Below are 12,482 nucleotides of genomic sequence, written 5' to 3'. Positions count from 1 at the left end.
TTTAAAACATTAGCTCAGAGTCTAAAATTACACGCAGGTTTCATACTTCAAATTTGGCATGTAAAGCTAAAGAACTCAGCTTCTCACAAGTCAACTTTCTCATAGTTTTAGTACCAATGATCAATTTTTTTCATGATCTAGTTGTAGAAAGTTTTGTGGCATCCACTGAGCAATATCTGACACACAGTTGGTAAGCCCACCCACAGAGTCTTGATTATCAGAAGGAATGGAAATATATAATTATAGTTATTATTATATTATAGTATGAAAATTAATATTATGTTTCCTAAAAACATCACATAGAGGTAGCATGAAAAGCAAGAGAAAGAGAAAAACAAATGCCCTAAAACTGAACCTTGTGGGACTCCACAAGAAATGCTACATTTTTCTGATGAACAATTTCCCAATGAAACCATTAACTGTCTATAAACTAAATAAGATTCAAACCATTCTAAAACGGAGAGGCCTGCCCGGTATTCAAGACAGTGGATTAGAATCTTGTGATCAACAGTATCAAAAGCTGCACCAATAAGACCAGAAGAGAAGGATTTAGTGCACCAGTGCACATAAACCAATACTGTTTCAGTACTGTGGTTAGAACGAAAATCTGAGTGAAACTTGTCATATAACTTGTTTGCCATTAGCTACACATTTACTTGTTTGAAAACAACTTTTTTTAAGACTTTACTTAAGAAAAGAAGTTTGGTCTAAAATGATTTACTATGGAGGGATCCATACTGTTTTTCTCAGTAGGGGCTTCACTGAGACACTTTTAAATGTGTCTGGAAAAACACCTGACAAAGAACAGTTTACACTAGTTACAGCATCATTTTGAATATTTATAACTTTTCCCCACTGAAAATGATTATCAGAATCCTTTAGGATTAAAACCACTTGTTAAAGTTTCCTATAGAACACCTTCAGAACTCATTATGAAAATATTCAATATATTCGATGAACTGTGTTTTGAAACTTTTTAACTGTTTCAGAGTCAATGTAATGCTTTTTAAAGTGACTTTCAGACTCATTCTTCCTTTCATCTAAATTGATTTGAAAGAAAATATGTAAATTATTTTCTATGTGTAAACATCAAAGGTTTTGTGTTTAAACCTTTAGTGATCATTAGATCCAGGATGTGACCTGGCTTATGGCTTATATATATACAAATGTGTGTGTGTGTGTGTGTATAATATATATATATATATAATGTAATACAGGTCAAGAATAATTTTCTAATCACTGCTTTCTGTTTTTATGAGCATTTCACATACAGTCATAAGTTCTTTGGAATTGGATTTGTATGAAATATGTCATATAACTTTTGTACGTCATACTTTACGTTTATTGTTTTTCCCAAATATGTTGAATTCAGCATATAAACAGCATTGAAATGTGCAGAATGGTCTTCTCTGGAGAGCCTGTGTCACGATCCAGTCTTTGTGGGCCAAAACACTGCCGACTTCAGCACACTGCTTCAATAAAAATATTCGATTTAACTCATCAGCTGATTAGCAAGGCCTTCATGAACTGAATTGAGAGCGTGAGATGAGGGTAAGCATTCATCTCCACAGCACTTTGGTCCCCAGTTTGACATGCCTGCTGTGGAGGGTGCACTTAGAAAACTTCACTTAGAAAAACACAAAATGTCATTTCACCAAGGGTGCACAAACATTTGCATACTCCTGCATCTTCAAAGTTCCAGTGCTCAGCAGTCTGCTGGCAGTGCCGCATGGCCCAGGAAACCCTCATTTTCTTGTTTTGCCATCTTAGCAGTGGCTTTCCTCCTGCAACTCGTCCTGTCAAACCCGCAGCTCGAAGTCTTCACAGTTAAAACCGAGACTTACTTTGTCCATTGTTAGGGTGCTAACTCTCAGAGACTTGTCTTCTGATTCGGTTGGGGCCTTCTGTCAGAGTTCCTTCCAGTTACCAAGTGCCTTTTGATAGTGTAGGAACCTGAACTCACTGACAGCCTGGCTTTCTTTACAATTTCTCTGAAGCTAGATCCTAGAAATGTAAGGGTTATGATGATCTGTTTTCTTTGCTGATTGATTTTTTATCATTATGACATCAATATGCTGCATCCTGCAGTGCGGTACTGTCTAAATACTGTGCTGAAGATGTATGAACTTGGTATGTTCCAACCCTGCTCACACTACTACTCATAGAATAATCAACAAAAGCTGAGACACTGTAGGAACTGTTTGCATCAACTTTCAAAGCTTATTATTACTTCCATATCTGCAGAACAACTGTGAGTTGCTAACCTTGACTTGGTCACTGAAAAAGCTCTCGTTTATAACTGAGATTTTTAGGTTTTAGATTATCATTCAGTTGTTTATGACCTTTGGTAGGTGACTGCCTTTGTACCACTTCATAGTATTCGATGGATTTCAACTGCTTAAATGTCAATAAAATATCTAAAAATGAGTGTTTCAAAAACCTTTGACTCCTATCATAGTCCTATTCATTTATCCCAGCAATTGGGCATTTATTTGCATAATTTGAAACTGCCAGTTGCTTTTTATATTGGGTTAAAATTTCATGATGAATGGACCAATCGAAACAGTCAAAAAAATCATTGCACACTGACTTCCATTATTAGCTGAGAATGTTTCTACTTCTCCCCTAAAGTTCCTCCTAAAGTTATTATTTTGGATATGACAGGTTTTCTGGGACCACCAGCTACTTATGCAATACTTCTCTATACTTCTCTGTATATCCCTCTTACACTCTTCTTGTTTAATCTACTTTCTTTTGGTATATTATATGATCTGCTTACCACTAGATGGCAATAAAAAACCCTGTCATACACACACACGTCAAATGACGAGTTTTGTCTAAGCGAAAATAAGTAAACATCTTCTGCAGATAACACACTTCTGCCCATTTTATTGTACAGGGACTGGTTATGTCCTGAATTTAACACATTGGAAAAAAAGAATTAAACATATAATGCAGCCTGTGCAAAAGTAACAGCACATTTAATTTGTCATATTTTTCCAGTGTGTTGGAACAAATAAACAGAAACTGCAGTAAAATTTGCAGAAAGAAATGCCATTTTAAATGAAGATGACGTGTTCTTGTATTTTCGCTTAGAAAATCAACAAAACCTGTAATTTAGCTAATTTTGAGATGCGTATTAGTCTCAATAGCACAGAGCACACAGTTAACATAAATAGAGGCTCTTTAAGGCAGTGTATATATATATATATATACACACACACATGAGCTAAACTTCATTGATGTTACAATAGAAACTGGCCATTTTGCTGGCACTATATAGTGAGGGAGAAAAACTGGGTTGCTAGCAGAGCTGCAACCCCTGCAGCTGTGGAGGATTAGTACCCTGCCAAGGGCACAACCTAAAATACCAAGTCAGTCCTGGGATGTTGAACCATGACCTTCAGGTTGCTGGCTCACCTTACCCTGAGGTTTTTGGCTCACAAAGATGTTCGCCACTTTATTGTTTTTTAAAATGACAATAAAGATACTTGACTTACCAAAGCTAGTATGACAATCCAATACAGATACCATCTTATTGCGTATATTAAAGTCAGAATGAATTGTAGCTCATATCATTAATCACAGAGTAAAAGAGTCCATTTTTAATTTTTTCATTACAATGTTAAGGCTGATATATGTAAATAAGCTCTGTTCTGATGGCCTGCCCTCATTCAAAAAGCAGTCCAGGCTTATAACCAGTCCATGTCTTATAACTTCAGTGTGAAGAGGTGGAGCGACACCCCTGTAGGCTAAGTTGCATAAAGCTGGGTTAATTTATAAAAGAATGTAAAATAGAAGACAATTCCATATGCATTATTTCGTAGTTTTGACATCTTCACTGTCATTCTAAAATGTGGACAATAGGAAAAACATGGGGAAAACTATTCTACAAGTGCCCAAAGATGTGGTAGTGTATATCCCACTCAAGTACTCTAATGCAAAGGACAACATCTCACTAACACACTCCACAATCCTAGTGTGCAAACTCAACCTGCTGCAACAGCAGTGCTTATAGACCCCTGATGTCAGGGCACATTCTGAAGTAGGCATTATACCCATATTAAGAACTTTGGGTCTAAGCTGGATTTCTCTATATAAAAAAATTTGATTTATGAAAATCGCTGATATTTTGGCCTGTGGTGAACAAAAAATATTCCAAATCTAAAATGTTTTTTCCTGCATACATTTCTCCTCTGAATATTACTGGATGCTCTGATTTTTAGTGCTGAGTCAAAGAGTTTTGCCACATGTGACAAATCACGTGCAAATAACGACAAATAGTGTCTGTTAACCTAAATGACACAAAAACCATAAGTATGTCAACACTTGAGGAAAGCATGCTGCTAAAGACTAAATAGAGGGCAGTCATCTTAGAACAGAACATAAAATCCAATTCTGGGGAGCTTGGAGCAGCTGCGTTTGCAAGCAGCCACTTCAGGGGGCAAGTAGGGTACGTTTCTGGCCTACGTCTAGACAAATGTCCACATTTTCATTCTTGTTGATGAGAGGGACCATGGGAATAAACCAGTGTGGGTTCTGTGATGATATGCATCCACTTTTGAAATGGGACTAAAGGGCACTGGGCCATGCTAATGCAGTATGGCTAAGCACTTGGCTTTGGTTCAGCTAGAACTCGCTTACATTTGAGAAGACTAATGTCCCCGAAGACGTTTTCACTGATTTCATAAGCCCTGGAAACTACATCCAGCTGGCATGCAACACTGCAGCTCAGAAGAATACTAGCAAATGGACTGTCCACCACAAAAAGCGACAACCATTTCCAGTTTTCATTCCAACTGAGTGAGACCACAAGCATTCCTATACATTCACTGTTCCAGCTGAGGGGTCTTCGTGTATATAGCAGCCAGAGGATATACGCCTGTACGCCTACTTCTACACTGTAGATAATTAAGATAGTAGAGGCGTAGCATGGTGGTGTAGGGGGTAGCACTGTTGCCTCATAGGAAGAAGGGCCCGCGATTGATTTCCTGGACGGGTACCAGGGTACTGGGGTCCATGTATATTGCATGTGAGTTTCTTCTCACAGTCCACAGACATGCAACCAGATGAACTGGAGATGCTAAATTGCCCTAAATTGCCCCTAAATGTGTGTGTGATTGACCTGTCCAGGGTGTTTCCTGCCTTCTGCTCAATGAGCACTGGGATAGGCTACAACCCACAGCATAAAGTGTGGGAAATAGATACATACCTTATATTTTTCTTATATAAATATTTGGTTAAGACTGATTTTAATATAGCAGAGATGGCTCTGACCACAAAGAAAATGAAACTTAATCTTGTAATGATAACTTTGATTGGGGTATGGAGATAGCAACAAGAGACAATAGACTTTGAAAACTAGATCCAGCAGGTGGAGCCAGAAAAAAAGCAACACAACAATTAAAACTCTGGAGCAGTAGTTCTCAAAATAGTCCTCTGGGCTTCCCACATTTTTGCTCCCCCTATCTCACCTCGCAAAGAGCCACATTTTGGACCGTCTGGGGCGCCCTGCCAACCACTGCCAAAGATCAAGCAAATTCAGGCGACTAAGGGCAAAAAGAAAGTTTAGAAAGGTGAAGGCACAAACAGATGTGAAGACAAAGAAGTGCACCAAGGAGCTTAACAGGTCCTTATAAGGCACTTAATAGGCCATATCTAGAAGCTTTTGCTACCGCTCCTGTTCGCTCCCTCCATTCCTACTGTTCCTCTCTTATCCTGGAAGAGTGCAAAAAATTGAGGAGGGGAACGGAGTCGGCACAATGCTGGAGAACAAGCAGAAACTGGGGAAATGGGACAGCTGATTCCTTTCAACGTCAGTAACTTTGATGTTGACTACTGATGAACTGAGCTTATCACACTGCTTACTTCAAAGCACACCCTTCATTCTCCTGTAGCCAATCTCAGCTGCTACACAAAGCCAGCCAGTCTGTAATTTGTGTGGTTTTCTACTTTGATTTTACACCAAGTACAAAAAAACACAACAGAGAAGACATAAACTCAAACCAATCACACAATTTTAAGTATAACTGGATTGCATTCTGGGTAGCATTCACTCATGTGTCCTCCGTTGGAAGCTGCTTTGGCAGGTGTTTGAAGTGGTTTCTCTCGTCTTGGATAACTGGTAATATGGCACCACGAAATTGGTTTCCAGGTCATGAAGAAGAGGAGGATGAATGATATGAGCAGTAACTTTCAGGAGTGAATTTTTCACAGGAGCTCTTATGGAGGTCAAAGTCAGTTCTTCAGACGAATCATATGGCCATATAGAAATGTGCTAAAATCGATGAATGGCCATTGAGATACACTGTACTCTCAAACGTTTCTCTAATGTTATTTTTAGAAGTGAAACCGAAAAAAGAACCGCTCGTGGGCACCCATCCAGCCATTTTTGGGTGATGCAGATGAAAAGAGAAGAGTGCCGAAGGCAACTCTCCAAACGCCAATGGGACAGCACTGCCGAATATTAAGACTCCAAACAGTGCAAAACAGCTAGTACAGGATCAAAGACATGACTATTACAAGCTTGAAGGATCATTTGTGTTTACAAGGTGTGAGTGTAGTTGCTTTTTCTCTCTATTTTTAAAACATTTTCACAATTATAACAGCTATGCTTCAGAGACTTGAAACACAAATGAAGCGCAGACTCGGAACTGCCTGAGACCATGTTGTGAGACCACAACTACAGCCACCGAAAAGGAGGAAGATGTTGGCCATGTCAGGAACAGACTGCATAATGCCAAAGCTTTGCACACCTGACTTATTAGAGATTGAGATTTGGCAGCCCCCGCGACCCTGACGGAGAATTGGCTTAGAAAATGGATGGATGGATGGATGGATGTTTTAGCCTTTTATACTGCTACGATTAACCCTATAAAAATTCATTAGTTAAAATTAAAGTATTTAATGCATCAGCTCAAATTCAATTCTTACAATTCCTACCCATCTCACATAAAAACGTCCTCATTTGACTGCAGTTCAATATCAGTAGTGGAAAAGCAGTCCTGTGGTCTGTGTGTGGGTGTGTGCATCAGAAAATAGTGCATCAGGTAATAGGGCAACTTCACTTGACATCGCCCTGGGTGAGCTGAAGAACCTGAACTGGAGGCCATGGCAGTGGGGGTGGCAGGTACACTAACAGACGCTCAGAGTCAGTGGCTAAAGCTTTGAAGTGGTGGTCAAGCCTGTGAAGATGATACAGAAGCTTAGCTGTTAGCAGGTACATCGAGGGTCTCGGTGCTTGTAGACTCTGAAGACCGCTTCAGAAATTCATTATCTCTACAGGATGCAGAAAAGCTAGTTCATGCATTTATCACTTCAAGGCTAGATTATTGTAATGCCCTGCTGTCTGGATGTCACAGCAAAAGCCTTAACAAGCTTCAGCTAGTCCAGAACGCTGCAGCCAGAGTCCTCACAAGAACTAGGAAGTTTGACCGTATTAGTCCAGTTTTATCAGCCCTGCACTGGTTACCAGTTAAATTTCGCATTGATTATAAAATTCTATTACTGACTTATAAAGCTCTAAACGGGCTCGCCCCTCAGTACCTGAGTGAGCTCCTCTCCCACTATGAACCATCACGCCTACTTAGATCACAAGGTGCTGGCTTACTACTGGTACCTAGAATTAATAAAGCTACATCAGGGGGGAGAGCTTTCTCATACAAAGCCCCCCAGCTCTGGAATAATCTTCCTGCCAATGTTCGGGAATCAGACACAGCCTCAGTCTTTAAGTCTAGGCTAAAAACTTATTTGTACAGTCAAGCATTTGGTGATTAGTCTTCCCTGTCAGGTCTAGACCTGCTGGAGTCTACACTGCTCTGTTTTACTGTAATCTGTGGTCAGCCACTCTTTACAGTACTAACTCTGTTTTTTCTTCTCCTTTCTCTGCCGAGCTGATCAGCTGCCCATCCTGTGCGCCTGATGCTGTTGCCTCTACTGCCTTGATTGGTGCCGCTGCTCACCAGCCTTCTGGACCGGTTTGATCACCACTGAGCTTCTTGCTGTACAGCGCTGTGCAGTCCTCACCCTCAGATCTCTCTCTTTCTTTTCCCACTTTACTATAAAACTTCATACTAATAATGTTTGCTGTCCGGTGTCGACCATAGGAGGATGGGTTCCCCTTCTGAGTCTTGGTTCCTCTCAAGGTTTCTTCCTCTTTTAGGGAGTTTTTCCTTGCCACCGTCACCGCTGGCTTGCTCATGGGGGCTCGGACCCGGATTTTCTTTCTTCTTTTCTCTTCTCTCTGTAATACTGATTGTTCTGTAAAGCTGCTTTGTGACAACACCTGTTGTAAAAAGCGCTATATAAATAAATTTTGCTTGCTTGCTTGCTTGCTTGACAAAGCAGTCAAACACTGTAGTTGAAGCTGCTGAGATATTTTACATGCAGTTGTGTCACACTCATCAGCAGGTACAGAGGAGCGCTAAGGCTTAAGGTGATTGTAATGGTCAATTTGGGATTCATCAGACTGGTTCAGCAAGTAATGCTTCCTGTAAGTCACTCTAGGAATATCATCCTCAGATCCAAGGCACTCTAGTATTTTCAAGGGATCTTTCCAGTGAGAAACCTGTGGTGGGGTCATTTAACCATGCAATGTCTCCTGAATTAAAAGGCATATGTTTGATATGGTTGTCATAGTGTTGTTTCTGCTAGTTGTGGTATAGTCTCAGCGGATGCAAAGGCTGATTATGATTCAGCTGTGCTACGTAATTTTTGCAGGTGATCCTGGTGTAGAAGTAAATGGAATATTACTAGGTAGCAGCAGGTTAGCAGGCAGTCTTTCTTCATGTCCATGACTGAGGAAGAAAAGACTAAAGCCTGTTGCAGCATTAGGGCAGGTGTTACAGGCCAGAGCAACTTGGTTGAGACTACCATCTTACATGCTAGGCTGTTGCAGAAGTGACATAGCTAGCTTATCAATGAGTTCAACCAGGCCCTCACATTGAGGACGATATGTGCTTGTTCAGGTTTTCTGAACTCTAAACAATTTACACCGTTGACTGATCAGGTTAGACTCAAACTCATGGCCTTGCTCAGTGTGTAAGGTTTTAAAATGCAGTTTTCAAACTCTTTTACTCTTTTCTCTGATGTAGAGCCATGATCTGGAATTGCAGACAGATTGGCATTCATAGAAAAATAGTCTTGAACAACAAGTACATACCAAAGCTTGAGATGGGAAGTTCATTTATGTCAGCAACAACTTTTTGAAATGGGGAACCTCACTGGGAGAGTGGGCCACAACAACATTACACTTACACAACAGCAGTGTTTTGTTAGTGAAACCAAGCAGGTCATGATGTCTTTCTAGAAAGTGCCATCCAAATGTAACTGGGTAATGAGCTCCTCTGACAACTTGGGATTTCATGCTGCCACACCTAAACTAATGCCCAGACTCAAGGTACCCAGGGTGTCTAAGTACTGTCCACTCACTGAGTGTCTTTTCAATGCTGGATGGGATGTTCAGAAATCCTCACCCACAATAGAAATAGTAGAACAATTATCAAGTTAAGCAGATACTTCAATGCCTTCCACAACAGCAAGAATGTCATGCCATTTGTTTGTGAGTCATATCCATCAATGGGAAACTGTGAGGTGTGAAGGTAGGGCTCTGATGGGTGTTTTCTTCCTTTGGGAAATAATACAAACACTGCACCTAGAACTGTGCTGGTGACCACTGTCATTATCAGAACATGAACTGTATTTAGATCACTGGTTTGGTGGACACTCTGGAATGTATGTATGGCTTATGTAGGACAATGTCTCTTATGTCTATCTCATTCACAAAGTCTCGAGTAAACAGAAGATTTCGAACAACGCTCATAGTGCTACCTAGGGGCACAGGCATAATACTGATCAGATGAGTAGCAGTGTTGTGGCAACAAGAAGGAAAAGGGCTGTGAGCATGGGGGACCTTCCTTTAAGAAGTATTTAACAGACCAAGCGTTGAGTAAGGTAATCCATTGTTCTCTTGCAGTTGTTGCACATCAGTTTTTAAACAATGAGAGTGAGCTCCTCAACTGCCGCACAAGCTTGTCTTCAGAAGACTTAGAGTGAAACATAGCTACCCAGGCTGGGGACAGAGGAAGAGGTGGACAAGTAGAATTCAACTGTAGAGCAGTATGTGCTCTCTCACAGCAATTGACAGCTTCCTTCATGCTGTTAGAACCCACCTAATGAATTTTTGACTGTAAGGCAAAGAGTCTAAACCAGCCCCGAAGCAGCCAAATTTATCTCCTCCCCGAGCATTGTGATCTTGATTAGAGAAGGCTTCCAGCATAAGGTTGATGTTAGCTGCACTCACTTTGTACACATCTAAACTCTCATCAGGCTAAAGAGGGGAGTATTTCTTTTACTGTTCTGTAATTTTGCTGGATTAGAGGAGATAATCTATCACAATACAAAAATGCTGCATCAGCCAAGTGACTTGGCTCTCTGGTGAAGTCCAGAAGTTGGAAGATGCATAGCATGCACTGCTACCACAGGTGGAGCATTATGAGGAGCGTCTTCCTGTTTCCCCCATTATATCAAAAACATGACTGCAAAACACCAGAGGGCACCCATGAACGAATCCCCAATGAATGGTGGTGAATTGAGGTAAATGGCTAAAAACAAGAAGTTAAAATATCACTTGCCCATACCTTTTATGTTTTTATTTTAGACAGAAGAAGTTTGGATTTCCATAAAAAAAGCAAACAAAACTTCTCCAGCCACTGGCTTTTGGGCAGCCGGATGGTAGCAATTCTGCTACTGAGTGCTGATTGGTTGGTGAGCAGAGCAGCTCATTGGCTGTTCACACTATTGGATGTCATAAACATACATGAGGCACTGTTTTGAACTCCTATAACTGGAGCCATCTACTGGTCACTGTCGGTTCTCAGACTCAGCAGCTAATTGTTCAGGTGCACCATCAGCCTTGAACTTGTAAAAAGCAGAGGAAAACTCCAGAAAGTAAACAAAAAGTACAAAATCATTAACAGCAGCCTGTAAGTAAGGTATGATGTGTGATTTTATTTACTTTTTGACTGTTGAAGCCAGCTGATCTTAAATTGAATGCTCCACAGTGAGCTAACTGCTGTTGGAAATGGGCGTATAAAACCGCATATGGACATTTTTTGCCCTGACCAAAGTCACAAACTCTCTAAGTAGACAGGAAGAGCAGGTACATCCAGATTATTTATTCCACCAACTGTTTGGTAGTTTGTGTGGATCCAGACTGTCAATAAGTATAATTATGTCTTTGTATACTTCTTTGGCATCCATCTGGGGTTGTTTATGATACACTTTCCTTTCAATATAAAGAATTACAAGCCTCAACAAATGATAAACAGCAGTCTCTTTAAGCAATTTCTTGTTTGCAGTGTAGGAGAGTTTTTGCAGCACATAAACAAAGAATGAACCTTGCCAGTATGGCAGTATGATTCCATACTATAAGCACAAAGTGATGTCCGTTCCTAAGTCCTAGAGACTTGACTGGCCAACACTTGCCTATTCAATATTTCATAAAGTTATGTCAGATTAAGTTCAGGTGTACTGTTGGTGGAATTGAACATAACCTTACAATAGCTGCACTGGGTCAAGGAGAAGATGAACAAAACTGTATGATTCTCACCAGTTTACAAAATATCAATACATTTACTGAAAATGAGAACGTGTCATTGTTTTTTTATAGCATTAAAGTTTATTTGCCTTTATTTTGTTGGCAGATGTATACCTGCAAAAACACATGTTCAGCTCAAATAAATAGGTTTCAACAGTTTTCTGGCCTGAAACCTGCACTGTGTGTCAAAGAAAATCGTTTCTGTCCTGATGAGCTAAAATTCAGATCTTCCTTTCAGAATGCACAATGTAGGGGGCGCAGTGGAGCAGGCAATGGAGTAGGTCGCATAGAGCGTGGCTCCTGCGTTACTTCAACTACTTCTTTATTTTATTTTATTTTCATAAATACGGCACAAGTTGTACCTCGTGGTATGTAAGAACACCTCAAAGCTAGTCGGAGTTATAAGTTTTCCACCTATGGCCACCAATCTCCGTAAATACAAGTATAACGAGACCGCAAGTAGCAGGCCTAAAACACCAGCGTCGCAAAGTGCTGCGGACCGCGGGGTAACGTCACCTAGCCCACAGCCAGAGTCAGCAATGGACACCGTGGCCCTGAGAGCAGACGTCCTTGCCTCATTGAAAACGGACATTTCTGCAATTATCAAGTCAGAACTAAAGAGTGCCCTCCCTGAAGAACTCAGCTCTCTGAAAAGTGAGCTGAAAGAAGTTAAGGCCGAAATTGTAAACACCACAGCGGCTATTCATACTGAAATGGATGCCATGAAGCACACCGTCAGCGACATGGAAGCGGGCCTGTCTTCATGGTCCAATGAGGTAACTGAACTGCGGACTACAGTGGCGGGACTCAAAACCTAGATGGCTGAACTGAAGGAGAAGTGCGAGGACTTGGAGGGGAGAATGCGGAGACTCAATATCCATATGGT

This window comes from Pygocentrus nattereri, chromosome 22 (assembly GCF_015220715.1).
Source record: "Pygocentrus nattereri isolate fPygNat1 chromosome 22, fPygNat1.pri, whole genome shotgun sequence".
Taxonomy (NCBI): Eukaryota; Metazoa; Chordata; class Actinopteri; order Characiformes; family Serrasalmidae; genus Pygocentrus; species Pygocentrus nattereri.
The sequence above is the reverse complement of the archived record's forward strand: the minus strand, read 5'-3'. Positions refer to the sequence as shown.